Below are 15,525 nucleotides of genomic sequence, written 5' to 3' on the forward strand. Positions count from 1 at the left end.
ACCACCTCTTTAGATCGTCCTCGGCAGAAATGATTTATCTTTGAGACTCATAAAAGTACTTCTGAAGATCTTTGGACTGCACCAGCTTACATCAAGTGTCAGGTATTTTAAAATGTTTTCCCTGCAGGGGAATTACCATTTTCCCATAACACAAGCCAAACACTGTGCTGTTTTTATCAATATATTCAGTACACTTTTCAGGAACAAATTCCAGCAAAGTGCTCTTAATGTAAGTGATGTCAGTGCACTCACTGTAAGTGGTGGTGTCTCCCTTCTTGTTTAGGGTTATAAGAAAGTGTTTTTCTTTGCAGGGCCAGTTCAGATCCAAGTCATGAAGGCTCCATCACATCAGGGCCAGGCTAAAAGCTGGTGGAACATTTAATGCTCCTGCTCCAGTGCCATGTGGATAGAAGTGTGAGCTACTACCCAGGGAGCAAGGGTTCCGAGGTGGTGAGTAGCAGTCCCTGGGGAATCAGGACATCTTTCATATCTTTGAGCCCGGGGAACATGATGGGTACTTCTGTTCTCCTGTTTAACAAGAACCCTGAATCCAGCATTTCCTTTGTGCACTCACAAACACGTTTAGTAGTACTGGGCACATTCCCTTGTACTCTCCCGGATCTTTCCCACTCCTTCACAGCTTGCATGGCAGAATAGTTTGGGGCAGGCTGATGTAGGGAAGAAAGTGACACAATGAAATTTGAGCCATGCAGCAGGTGGGAGACCTCAAATGAGTGGTTTCACAGGGAGCCTCTGATTTGCTCGAATGTCCCCACTTCCTTCCACTGCTCCCTGCTAGTGTATTTACTTGGTCTAAGAGGGGAAATTATGCATGAGGCTGTGCTATGTGTAACTGTGATTCTGATTTACAGAGGTTTGTCCAGATCTAGTCTTTAGTTTTGACCAATGTACGTCTGCACCCATTGTGTTTTGCTTTGTGCTTCAGGACCGAATGGACCCCAAAACTGAAAGCAAAACTAAGTCCAAAATGTGAAATTCTACCTGCTTTCATAGCCTGACTGTGCAAAGCTGCAAATTTCACCTAGCTGACCCAAGAAGCCATAAATCAAAGGCTTACTCAATGTGAGCTGAGTTTGGAATAGAGCCAGGAACAAGTCATGCTGCTGTTCTTTTGCAAACTTTCTGTGCAGCTGTAAAGGTAGAAGAAACTTACTGCAAAGATGGAGAATCCCAAAACACTACAGAGGAGAACCTCCCTCTCTGCCCCTACTAATACATACAAAAGAGAAACAGCACATCAGCATCAGAAACTGGAAGCTCAGTAAGGATTCTGTCACTGGCACCAGGTCAGTGAAATGTGAACATATTTGAATATAAAAGGGAATAGAAATATCTTGGGTAGGCACTAGGACCCCACGAATGCCTATATGAAATGCTGCCTGGCAGCATGTCAGTGGCACAGAGCTTCCTCAGCTGTTACACAAGACAAGGAGCAGCATTTGGAGCAGCATTTTCCTCCTGAAACCTGCAAGGTATTTATCTATCTATCATTTATCCTTAGGATTCTTAGATTATAAAGCCTCGGAGCTGCTTATTTCATCCTTATTTATTTCCAGCATCTCAGTTGTTTATATTATTGTTATGTTTTTATATTTCTGTAGATCAGATGGGAGCAACAGTGCCATAAAGAAATGGGCTAGTTATTTCCAGCTAGTGAGACCTGGGAGTATTGTACACCAAAAGTGTAAGTATGTGTTTTATCTTTATTATGCTGTTTATCACTGCTTGTTCCTTTGGTTTGCATTGTATTCCCCCTTCAGAGAGGGGAAGGAAACGTTGACGGGCTGATCTAGGAAGAGAAACCTGGATCTTCTGTTCGCCCGTTGTGGAAAATGTCTAGCAAATGACTGAAAAATCCTAAGTACTAGGGAGACATTGTGTGTTTTCTTCTAGCTTGTGAGATGGTGGATTTTGATGAGAATAGCAGATTTTTTTTCCCATTGTGACTTTTTCTTCCTTGCCTGGGATGGAAAATAGATTTTGCTGGATTCTGTGAGCAAAGCTTGCAACTGGTTTATGTGTGCTCCATTTGCAGGGTTGAAGAACTGTTTGTTTTCTTTGTAATCACTTGTCCGATGCAGCATATTTTCTGAACATATCTCTAGTTTTCCAATTTCAAGATAGTCCCATCAGATATGTCATTCATTCATTGCTAGAAGGGTACAGAGATATTCATGAATCTTAACTGAAGCCAATGGATTGCTTCCTACTTATAAGGTTCACATTCAATGCTAACAATAGTCAGATGTAATCTTGGAAACAGGTCATAGACAGTTTTTCCCATTCATTGAAGCAAGTTGTATTTGGTCTAGATATGCAATTTTGTTGGCCATTAAAAGGTTTGTGATAATCTTTTAGATATGATTGCAATTTCCCTTGAACTACTCTGCATGTACAGTCATAGCTACCACAGAACTGACATGCAGCTTGCCCAAGGGCATATAGAGCACTGGATGCCAGTTGGAAAAAAGTTTAATGGAAGAAGTTTTGATTGCAGTTTGAACTGAAGTGGATGTGACTACTGCTTGTCAATGGACTATGTGTGTAAGTAAGGAGACAAGGATTTGGCCCAATCTATGCTAGAAGCATTTACTTTACTAAGAGTAAAATAATTTATTTGGATTTTAGAGAAATGCAAACAACCAATACGACTTATAAATGGCAACTGTACACTAAAGAAGACTCAGGCTTTATAATTTTAAATGGATTGATTTAAAAAGTGAGTGTTTTTAACGGTAATGACCAAAATGCAACTGGCAATGGGCCAAATTCATAGGTGAGTCTAAGGTAGTAAAAGGGCTGTAATTTATAACAACATGTGCATGACTGCTAAATTTGAGCCAAAATGTAAACAATCCAAAATATATTTTTGCAGAGAGGGATAAATTAAAGCTTTCTCTGGGGAAAGGGGTGGGATGTTGTATCCCATGTTCATTTCTCTTTTTAAGAGAGTTAGAGCACAACTTAGATGCAAAATTCCCATAGAGTTAAGAGTAAGGTGGCACAATGAGACCTGAGGATTTAAGAGGGTTTTTTTGTAGTGTCCCTTAGAGCTATTTTAAATACAGTGAATAGTTTCCACATGATTTAATTTAATAGCTAGATATAATTCAGATTGTATTACTTGGTAATAAAAGGTTTCAGAGTAGCAGCCATGTTAGTCTGTATCCGCAAAAAGAAAAGGAGTACTAGTGGCACCTTAGAGACTAACCAATTTATCTGAGCATAAGTTTTCGTGAGCTACAGCTCACTTCATCAGATGCATTCAGTGGAAAATACAGTGAGGAGATTTATATACACACAGAACATGAAAAAATGGGTGTTTATCATACACATTGTAAGGAGAGTGATCACTTAAGATGAGCTATTAATACATACAATGTGTATGATAAACACCCATTTTTTCATGATCTGTGTATATAAATCTCCTCACTGTACTTTCCACTTTATGCATCCGATGAAGTGAGCTGTAGCTAACGAAAGCTTATGCTCAGATAAATTGGTTAGTCTCTAAGGTGCCACCAGTACACCGTTTCTTGTTGTAATATTGCGACCTTTAGGCCTGTAATCGAGTGACCAGAGAGATTGAAATGTTCTCCGACTGGTTTATGAATGTTATAATTCTTGACATCTGATTTGTGTCCATTTATTCTTTTATGTAGAGACTGTCCAGTTTGCCCAATGTACATGGCAGAGGGGCATTGCTGGCACATGATGGCATGTATCACATTGGCAGATGTGTAGGTGAACGAGCCTCTGATAGTGTGGCTGATGTGATTAGGCCCTATGATGGTGTCCCCTGAATAGATATGTGGACACAGTTGGCAACGGGCTTTGTTGCAAGGATAGGTTCCTGGGTTAGTGGTTCTGTTGTGTGGGGTGTGGTTGCTGATGAGTATTTGCTTCAGGTTGGGGGGCTGTCTGTAGGCAAGGACTGGCCTGTCTCCCAAGATTTGTGAGAGTGATGGGTTGTCCTTCAGGATAGGTTGTAGATCCTTGATGATGCGTTGGAGAGGTTTTAGTTGGGGGCTGAAGGTGATGGCTAGTGGCATTCTGTTATTTTCTTTGTTGGGCCTGTCCTGTAGTAGGTGACTTCTGGGTACTCTTCTGGCTCTGTCAATCTGTTTCTTCACTTCAGCAGGTGGGTATTGTAGTTGTAAGAATGCTTGATAGAGATCTTGTAGGTGTTTGTCTCTGTCTGAGGGGTTGGAGCAAATGCGGTTGTATCGTAGAGCTTGGCTGTAGACAATGGATCGTGTGGTGTAGTCTGGGTGAAAGCTGGAGGCATGTAGGTAGGAATATCGGTCAGTAGGTTTCTGGTATAGGGTGGTGTTTATGTGACCATTGCTTATTAGCACCGTAGTGTCCAGGAAGTGGATCTCTTGTGTGGACTGGTCCAGGCTGAGGTTGATGGTGGGATGGAAATTGTTGAAATCATGGTGGAATTCCTCAAGGGCTTCTTTTCCATGGGTCCAGATGATGAAGATGTCATCAATATAGCGCAAGTAGAGTAGGGGCATTAAGGGACGAGAGCTGAGGAAGCATTGTTCTAAGTCAGTCATAAAAATGTTGGCATACTGTGGGGCCATGCGGGTACCCATAGCAGTGCCGCGGATTTGAAGGTATACATTGTCCCCAAATGTGAAATAGTTATGGGTGAGGACAAAGTCACAAAGTTCAGCCACCAGGTTAGCTGTGACATTATCGGGAATAGTGTTGCTGACGGCTTGTAGTCCATCTTTGTGTGGAATGTTGGTGTAGAGGGCTTCTACATCCATAGTGGCCAGGATGGTGTTTTCAGGAAGATCACCGATGGATTGTAGTTTCCTCAGGAAGTCAGTGGTGTCTCAAAGATAGCTGGGAGTGCTGGTAGCGTAGGGCCTGAGGAGGGAGTCTACGTAGCCAGAAAATCCTGCTGTCAGGGTGCCAATGCCTGAGATGATGGGGCGTCCAGGATTTCCAGGTTTATGGATCTTGGGTAGCAGATAGAATACCCCAGATCGGGGTTCCAGGGGTGTGTCTGATACAACTGACTTAAGCTTGAATAGAGACTGGGAGTGGATGGGTCATTACACAAAGTAAAACTATTTCCCCATGTTTATTTCCCACCCCCACCCCGCACTGTTCCTCAGACATTCCTGTTAACTGCTGGAAATGGCCCACCTTGATTATCACTACAAAAGGTTTTCTTCTCCCAACCCCCCCACCCCCGCTCTCCTTCTGGTAATAGCTCATCTTAAGTGATCACTCTCCTTACAGTGTGTATGAAAACGCCCATTTTTTCATGTTCTGTGTGTATATAAATCTCCTGACTGTTTTTCCACTGAATGCATCCGATGAAGTGAGCTGTAGCCCACGAAAGCTTATGCTCAAATAAATTGGTTAGTCTCTGAGGTGCCACTAGTACTCCTTTTCTTTTTGGTAATAAAAGTCCATGATCCAATATTTTCTGCAGACAGGATACAGTAAAATCAGAATGAATCCTCCAATGTCATACTGTGGGGATGAAATGAACTAAATAACCTCTTCAACCATTCATGTCTAATACTTGTTGAATATACATAGTCTGTGCATTTTTATCTTTTCGAGTATATTCACTTGAGTAACTATATTCTATAATTCCTCTTCTTTACATGTAAACACTATATACAAACACATACTGAAGCAGCAGAAAACACCTGGCACTGACTCACAAAATCCAAGGCTATTTTGGCTTCTGCACTATTATTTCACTCCCACTTAGAAAGTGGCGGTAGCTCAGAATTAGAACTGTGCAAATAATGAATTTTTTGGTTCACTGGCAATTCTGAAAAATACAAAAGAAAAACAATTGTGGATCAAGCTGAAAAGAGGTTTTTTGGGTTTTTTTTTTTTTTTGGAAATTTCAATGAATTGAAAAGTAAATAAAAAATTTGTTTTAGGTCAAACAAAAGGTTTCTTTTGAACAAAATCAAAATGTTTGACTTCAATTTTGATCATTTTAAAACATTTTTTATTTTTATTTTCATTTTTCTAAAGTAAAATCATTTTGAAAATGTCAAAACATTCTGAGGGGTTCTTTTTGAAGGATTTTGTTTTGAGCCAAACAATTTGGTGAAAATGATACAAATTTGCCAAATGTTTTGGTGTCACTGAATCTTCATTTGTCACTGGGGAAAAATATTTTGGCCAAAAAATGTTGCCCAGCTCTACCCTTAGGTTAGACATTGATTAGAACTATGTAGTTTTGGATCTGGATCTAGATCTCCATTTCAGCTCTAGTCCTCCAAAAATTCAGGGGTGTCTGAATCCCAAGGTTTGGCTCTATCTTGTTATAGAGCTAACACCCATGATGTGAAATTTAGATTCGGGTCCAAATTCTAATCCACTTGCCCAGCTGTGTGAGTTGTCAAGGCCTGGGGCTTTCACTTGAGCCTATGTGTGTCTCAGAATAAATGTGTAACTGTCCTATACTTACAATTAGTTTTTGTGTATATTTGTTCAAAAGAACATTATTAAGGGTGCACTATCAAGCACTCAGAATTTAACACCTGCCTATGCAACTTTAAGTCAGCCCTTTGTGCATATGCATTATGATACAGTCTTTTATTATACATTGCCTCATCCAAAACACAGGATGGAGCTGCTCTGGGTGAGTCAGGGTTGTGCAGTGAAAGAGACTTTTGTCTGTAGGACCCCTGCTTCATTTACTACAGAAGTTGGAAGGTGAGTAATGATGAAGGCAGGGGACTGCAGGAAGAGAAAGGATGGTCTTGTGGCTGTTGAATGCTGGCTTGGGGAACTGGATTCTAACCCTGCCTCTGCCATGGAGTTCTTGTGCCATGCTGGGCAAGCCACTTAAGCCAAATTTTCACAGATGGTCACTAATTGTGTGTTTCTTATTTTCTGGGTACCCAGCTTGAGACCCTGGCATCTGCTAAGCACTCGCTGCTGCAACTGGTCTTAATAGGCTCAAGCTGTGCTTTGGATATATAAAGTGCTATAAAAGTATTCTGAAAATTCAGGTCCTAACATCTTAATTTAGGCGCCCCACGTTAGTGGATACTTTTGACCGTGATCTCTTTGCCTCAGTTCCCCATTTATAAAATGGGATAATACCCTCCCCCAACCCATCTCACAGGAGTGCTGTGAAAATAAATGAATGTTTGTGAGCCACTCACTTGAATCATTTGGGGGATTCTTTGTCTTTTTTTTTTTTTAACTTTATTAGTCTGAAATATGCTGGATTAACACTCCCGTAGAGCAGATGATGCCTCACTGCAACTGCTCTGACTGTGTACTCCACACTTTCTCCTTTAGGGATTAAAAGGTAGTCCCATCTCCATACTCATCCCCTCTTTGGCCTCTTTGTAGAGATTGATTACTAGACTGCCAAGTGTGGTGGTGATTTTTATGATGATATCGCATGTGCACTATGAATGAGTCTGAAGCCACCAATTAATGCATTTCACACTGGCTGTTGTGATATGATAACAACTTTCACTTAGGCTGAATTCATTCTGGCAACCTGGCAATTATGATGTGAAAGATTATGTATCTTATTCATCTCTTGCATGATGCATTCTCCACAACTATGTCTACAGTTATTATTTTATTATTTGTATTATCATAGTGCCTAGGAGCCCTAGTCATGGACCAGGACCCCATTGTGCTAGGCGCTGTACTAACACAGAACAAAAAGATGGTGCCTGCCCCAAAGAGTTCACAATCTAAGTATAAGGCAAGAGACAACGGACGCATGCAGATGGGGGAGTTACAAGGAAACAATGAGACAATATTGGTCAGCATGAAAGGCAGGGGTATGAATGCACTAGCAACCTAACGGTCATAGTTTTTGTAGGTATCACAGCAAAGGAGAGCTTTAGGAAGGGTTTGGAAGGGGGATAATGAGTTAGGTTTATCAGAAGCTCTTCCCAAGAGTGAGGGGCAGCCTGGAAGAAAGCGCAAAGATGCTACTTTGAAAATTTAAAAGCTGAGCAATGGAGTGTGGCATCCTGGGCTGGTCAGAGGGGAGAGTTGACATCTCAGTAGCAAATGAGATATGATAGCTAGGATGGGGTTAGGCCATAAAGGGCCTTGGAAGTTAATAGAAACCGCTTATGTTTGATGCGATATGGAAGAAAAACCCAATGGAGGGATGCAAAGGTGATAGTCAAAGTGACAGTCTAGGTAAATGATCTTTGCGGCAGCATTCTGAATGGATACAAGTGGGGCAAGATTGCATTTCAGGGCCAGAAGGAAGCATGTTGCAGTCACCGACATGCAAGATGACAAGAGTCGGGAATAGAGTTTTAGCTGTGCAGATGGCTGGGAAAGGCCATATCTGAGAGAGGTTTTGCAGAAAGACTTGGCAAGATTTAGACTGAGCTTCGATGTGAGAACCTAGAGAGAAGTCTAAGTCAAAGATGACACCAGGTTATGGGCCTGAGTGAGAGGCAGGATGGTGGTGGTGTCCACAGTAATTGAGAAAAGAGGTAGCCGGGAGTTCTCAGGGAGCAAGGATTAAGAGCTTTGTTCTATCCATGCAATAGCACTGAAGTCAGCTGGATTTCCTGGGTGCCACTGAGAGTAGAACATGCCACACCGTGTTTGTATTTTACTAAATTATATACATATAAAATAATTTTAAATTATCAAATAGCCATAAACATAACTTTTCATTTGGAATGCCAAAGAGACTAATGCACTAGCCTGTTAGCCTGTATTACTATCTCAAATTGTCTGAAAGCACCTGCAACAGCACACTGTCAATTGCTAAATAGCTGTATCCATGGGCAAAGTATTTGTAGCTCATTTACTTAATAATGAAACACATTTATGCCCTTTTCAAAGATTTTATGCTCTGCAACTGATCATTTTTATTTATGACACACGATGGAACACAGAGGAGACATGATCCTGCCCGCTAGATGTTTACAATCTTAAAAAAAAATCTATTGTAAGGTGGAGGGAGAGGTTCTGAATTCTCTCTCGGTCTTATTTTTTCTTTTAATTCTACTATTTAATTGTAAAAAAAATTAAAAACCAAATTGGGTCAGCATTATTGATGTTGGTATACAAAACAATGTTTAAGATGCCCTCTGGTGGTCTGAAGGCAGCAGTTATTCCCAGAACTATGCATATATTAGTGGGTCTTTTGACACTGTATTTGTTAAACACAAACAGGCTGATGGATTTCAGCTGCTTTGAAAACACAGTGTGTGTAGGGGGGAATAAATGTTTGCCAAATGGAGTAGGACACAGGGTCCTATCTGGCAACCCTTTCTCACCTGAGTAGTCTATAGTCATGCAGGTACTTGCACTGAAGGCTATTGGCCAAATTGTGTTTTACTTGTTTAAATAAGGAGTAATTTCATTGATTCAATGAAGTCACTCCAGTTTTAAACTAGTGTGAGAACAGAATTCGTCCCACTGGGGAAATCTACATGAGTGAAAGTTTCAGGCTGTGATATAATGGGGGGCTGGTGATTCTGACTCCCATTATCCCACTCTAAGTGCATTATTGTCACGGCAGCCCAGCCGTTGCCCATTCAGTGAGTACCAGTGGTCTAGTAGGACCGTCCTGTGCTGATTCTGAATGTGAAGGTGCCATATCTCAACATGTAGCCAGACCTTTTAAGTGGAAGTAAATATAGCTGACAAATTGTGAAAGCCATACTCGGAAGGCAATCTATAATACTTTTACTGGGCACTATTTCTCCCTGAGTAACTCCATTGGATTGTTCTGACCCAATGTTTCTGTGATTTTTTTTAAAGCCTTTTCTAACAAGAAATCCTCTTCAATATGATTGCCCTTTGAATTATAGCTAAGACCTCTTTTATCCAGTATATAATAGCATGTCTGCAGATTTAAAAACTGGAGCACTATTCAGTTTTTGTGGTATGTGGTTTTCTCCTTATGGTGTATATATGTAAGTCCTCTATCTGGTCTATTTGCTGACTTGTAAAGCATGCTCCTTTAAAGGATTCATAATACATCGTTTTTAGCAATGTGGTAGTCACACTTTGAAGCATTCAGTCGCTGGGTCAAAAGCCATCCATTAGAGAATGAGATGGTGCAATTAAGGAATACTTGTCTGTGGAACAATAGTATTGTAAATATTTTCTATCTAGTTGAGTGGGTAATCAGTGGATTTCACTGTCTTACCAAGCTTGACCCAAGACTTTTCAAAGAAGTGTAATTTTTGGTAGCACTACTCAGTTCCTATTACTATTTCATCTTTTTGCATCTCAATCATGGGCCAAATTAATCCCTGATAGAACGCTAGTGATATCAGTGGTATTACACCAGAGATGAATTTGACCTATCAACTCTCCATTCAAAAATCTCTGGCTCTGCATTTTAAATGAAAGTATCATTATTTATATTGTGTCACCCAGACTTTAGCAGATTATACTTTATTTTCAGTGCTCGTTAACTGGGGCTAAATAATGATGAAACAGAAGTACACATTTTCTCATAAATATCTAATCTGCATTTTTCAGCATTTTACAAATGTATTATTACTGGTGGTGCTTGGGAAATAGTATATTTTTAAAGCATAAACTATTTCTTAAAAGTAAATTGTTAATTTATTGTGTCAGGTTTGTGCCAGGCACTCCCTTGTCTGCTCTCCTAGGGCCTGACCCAAAGGTGATTGAAGTCAATTGGTATTTTCCCATTGGCCTTTGGATTAGTGTCATGGGTTCCCAGGGGTACAACCTGGAGCTGGGGTACTGCTGAGCCCTTTGTCTTACCAACCTGGGATCCCTCTCACACTGTGATGTTGTTGTGACAAGCTGCAAACCCCTCCAGGTCCTGCATTCACACAGCCATCCACAGACTGGGCCATACCCATATTTGTTACATGAATGCTTTCGCCAGCCACCCGTGAACCAATAATAGGCTCCAGCCAATTCCCCACAGCTCCCCGGCCTAGGACCCCAGAGCTGTACCATCTTGCCCTTGTCAGAAGCCTGACCAGTGTAAATTTATTATCCAGTCTGCCCCTTCCTCAATGTGGAGAGGACCTGCACCAGCCCTTATTCCTGAGCAGATTTCCCTTGCACTTCAAACAACACACTGTTTTAGGTAAAAAATATAAAACAGATTTATTAACTACAGAAAGATAGATTTTAAGTGATTATAAGTAGTAAGTGTACAGATCAACCCTTCTAGTACAGTCATGTAGTTTTCACCTGCCATTTGTTTCTAGTCTTTTTTTTTTTTTTTCCCACTGATGGCAACAACCACAATTTAGACTACTTTTCATTGTACCTAAGATCAGAAACTGGGTGCCAACTCAGGAAAACACTTAATCATGTGCTTAACATTTGTCATGTACTTAAGTCTCAAGTGACTAATGCAGCTGCTTAAAATTAAGCACATGCTTAAATGCTGTCCTTAATAGGGAGACTTCCTCTTGACTCTGGGTGAAAATTTCAAATCAAACTGTCAATTTGTATGAAACTGGAGAAACTTGCTACATAATCCAGGGCTCTAGGGAGAATGTAGCTACTGATGCTGTGTTTGGGAAATTAGTCAGGATAAGCACCAGATGTGTTAGTGTCAAAGCACAAGTGGGAGCAGTATTAAAACAAAAAACCAACATGAAAATCCACTTATAGGCCTTCAGGGAAGAAGAGACTGATCGTCATCCTTATATTGACAAGGTGCTCTGATACTGTGATTATGGACTTTAGGGACCTACGTAGGCAGAGGGTGAAAATCTTGTTCCCATTGAAGTCAATGGGATTTTTGCCTTTGACTTCAAGGGGGCCAGGATTTTACCCATAGTCTTCTGAGCAAGAGAACTCTACTTGAACTTCATCTATGAACGTTTCCATTATAAGCTCTAATAATAAGCCACCACTATTGTTTTGAAAGGAAACTTATTCTAAGCAATTTAAACATGTCAAAGAACTGTTCACAAGACATACAAAAGAAAAGTACTGCCTTTCTCCCCTCTGCAAAACACGAGACATAACTATACGTGGGAAGCCATGCAACTGCCCTTTTGAAATAACAGTTCTTTTGTGGGTTTTATGGATGATATCTCATCTTCAATTGAAGTGATGGTTGTCCTTAATGGTAATTTTTGTCATTAAGTAGAGTTTGCAGGAAGGCAACTTCCTTATTAAAGTTTATATATCAAAGCTAAAAGCACATGAGAACAAAAAATCATACTTTACAATCTATCTCCTGCACAAAAGAACATGCACGTGATGGGACTTCAGTTACATAAATCTCATTTAGTTTCAGGGGAACTACATGATAATAGGCTTGTGAATTGAGTTAGGACTATTCCCCCCAAGTCTGCATTCTCACATCAGTGTCACAGAATAAAATTAGTGTTTATGCATAGAGACCCACAGTTCAATAACTCAGTTGACGTTAATTTGAATTTATTCTCCCTTTCCCCAAAATATAAGAATTTGCACCTGAGGTGATTTTTATGTCACCTAACACCAGAAATCATTTTCCCTGGAGACACACATCTGCTTTGATTATCCAGACTTGTTTGTTTCCTGCTATGACACTTGACTAGACAGGGATAGCTAACAACGTATCCAGTTTTCAGAGTAGCAGCCGTGTTAGTCTGTATTCGCAAAAAGAAAAGGAGTACTAGTGGCACCTCAGAGACTAACCAGTTTATTCGAGCATAAGCTTTCGTGACTAGACTTAGAGACTAACCAATTTATTCGAGCATAAGCTTTCGTGAGCTACAGCTCACTTCATCGGATGAAGTGAGCTGTAGCTCACGAAAGCTTATGCTCGAATAAATTGGTTAGTCTCTAAGGTGCCACTAGTACTCCTTTTTCTTTTATCATATCCAGTGTGTACCAAGTATTAGATGGTAAGGGCCAGATTCTGATCTCAGTTACATTGGGTAAATCCGGAGTAACTCCACTTTGACCATTGCATTGCAGTGGTCACAAAGTCCCTGCCAAACTGTCTTGTAAAACTTTGATGTTGGTTCAGAGCCTACGATGGCCATTGCATATGGACTTAGATTCCCAAACTGTTTGCAAACTCTAATGTGCATGTGTTTATGCATACACATAGTTGAAACCACTTTTGACAGGATGTGGATACCCTTTGACAGGATATAGAATTTGTAATTTAGCTGGACAGATTTAACTTAATGAGCGTGCTCTCACTTGAATGCGGTGCTCAGAGTTGATGGAGCTACTTTGTAAAGACAATTTGTGGCATTAATTGGCTTGTCAATCACAACGAAAGGGGCTACAAATTGCTTTCAGAATGCGACTCTGTGCTGCATCTCATCTGTGTGCACACAGTAGCATCCAGGAGGTACGAATTCTTCCTGGCTGAGAGTGTTTGCTGTTCTGCTGTTTCTTTCCTTTTCCTAGCCCTTCTGGGATCACAGAAGCCCAAGCGGTTCAGATCAGTCAGAAGAACTTAAATATGAGTGGTATGGTGAATGAATGCTGTCACAGCAGGAATGTTAATTATGGGACGAGACTAGGTTGTTTCTGTCTCAGTACATGTAAATAGGCGTACGGTCTTGCTAAGGGTTTGTTCAGTCACTAATGCAGTGAAGCTACAATCTTGCTTGCTGCTAATACTTTGGATCTCATTTTAAGGTGGGGTTGGAGGTGATGGGTCAGCTGAAAAGGATCTGTCATGGTCACCACATGTAAACTCAGAATTGCAGCTCCTGAACATGTACAATTTGAAATTCCTTCACTCACTTAAGGGTGATATACCGCAGTGCACTTTCTTGACGGTGTCATTGCCGACTCTCATCAAATTGGATTCTGTGCTGTTTTCTTGCTGGCTGTAGGCAAGTGGGAGTGACTCGCAGACATCAAAGCCATAACTTCCTTCGAGAAGGTTATTTATTAGAGAACACAACAGGCTCAGAACATCTGGCTTGATTTGGCAGCCTTTATTAAAGGCACTCGCACCGTCTACATCTTTGGGTTTGCCCTTCTGAAAGGGAGGCAAAATTCAGACATGGGTTATGTAGTTAAAAAGACATTAACGTTTTCAAGAACACTGCTTCGTTCTTAGGTTTGTTTGGGTCACTGATCGTCCATTTTCACTGGGATGCTCCAACTGCTTTACCCAGTTCCAGTGATGCACAGTAACAATAAATCTGTCTTAATAGGGCAGTTAATGTGGGTTTAGGGCTGCTTTGCATTACTGGAGCAGCATAATCAGCCAGAATGTACTGGTGAAGCTGGTCCATATGGTTCTGTAATTTAAAAACCACATAATTGGGATGCTCAGGTACACTCTCATTTGTACAAAATAAGCAGTCGTCCCAGATAAAAGGGTTCTTCAAAATGGAACCAAGGGCTACATATTCCCCAGTTTTATTGCAGTGAGGCTAATTTTGAGGAGTCCTTTATGTGAAATGCTCAATAATAGATTTCTGTATATTTAAGTGAATAAATTGCTATTCATAGTGTTTAAGAAATATGGGTCATATTAAACTCTTACAAGTACTGTAATCATTACATTAAGAAAACCCAATCATTCTGCTTTGTTTTAATTCAGAAATGACTATTTTGTAAAACTGTAATCTCACCAATATAACAAGTAGGTCTTTGCCATTCACCCACATTACTGGCACTTCATTGTTGTGGACAAGCAGTAAATTGTTTCAGCGGCATGCCTGGAGCAGTAAGTCTCCATGTCATTCTCCTCAGTCTCTCGTCTTCTATCCTCTGGAATATCTCTCCCTGCTGCGGCTAGCACCCTCCATCTGTCAAATCTTCCACTGTAGGCTTGTTTATATCCATGCTAACAAAATCTCTGAAGTCACCCACAAAGAAGGATTATGAAGTTAAAATTCACCATTAATCTCTGAGGTTGTTCAGTTGCCTGGTAGAGTGAGGATGGTGAGGGAGGTCGGCAGAGAGGTGGGATGGTGAGGGATGATGGAGTCTGGGTAAAGGGCACTTTGCCCTGGAAAGGGGTTTTGGTGGGCTGGGCATGAAATTACAACAATAACAAATTTTGCGCATATTTTAGAATGTGTGCATAACAACCGAGTTAGCATGTGAGTTTATTTTTGCAGCCTGTTCTGTTCCTCAGCTCGTCTGTGTTCTGTCATAGCTACTGCAGGTTAAGGGAGGATGGGCTTGGGCTAGGGCTAGCATGGGGAGAGAAAAAGCACAACACTCCCTCCTCCAGTAAAAGTAGAGGGAAAGAAAGTTCCCCCTTCTCTCCCTGGTGTGGTGAGTGCTGTTTCCCTATGTCCACCCTCCTTCTCCTGTTTCAATTTACTTTAACCTCTGGTGCTCCCATTAGATTGCATGGTCTGCAGGACAGAGAGTGTGTCTGTCCCATATGGTCTGCAAGGTGGCTAGCATACTGTAGGTGCTATAAGTGGTTTATGATGGCTCTGATCACTAAGATGCCACATCTTTCACCCTTGATTTTTAACTGTAGTAATGAATGCATCTTAACAACAGTGTTGCCATTGTCTCTACCATATCTGTCAAGCCTCTGTGTGGGGCAGAGTGGGGCTATAAGCACTTGCTGAGCTACTT

The 15,525-nt window shown here is 40.9% G+C and overlaps 1 protein-coding gene across 1 annotated transcript in view; it reads left to right on the forward strand.

Moving 5' to 3' along the window:
* The first annotated feature begins 1,391 nt into the window (after positions 1 to 1,391).
* RAB27B (RAB27B, member RAS oncogene family) overlaps positions 1,392 to 15,525 on the forward strand; it is a 206,575-nt gene continuing 192,441 nt past the window's right edge. The window contains exons 1-2 of the mRNA XM_037902538.2: positions 1,392 to 1,493; positions 1,623 to 1,705. The gene's annotated coding sequence lies outside the window, so the exon portion shown is untranslated. The remainder of the gene's footprint in view (positions 1,494 to 1,622; positions 1,706 to 15,525) is intronic.

This window comes from Chelonia mydas, chromosome 5, assembly GCF_015237465.2.
Source record: "Chelonia mydas isolate rCheMyd1 chromosome 5, rCheMyd1.pri.v2, whole genome shotgun sequence".
NCBI lineage: Eukaryota > Metazoa > Chordata > Testudines > Cheloniidae > Chelonia > Chelonia mydas.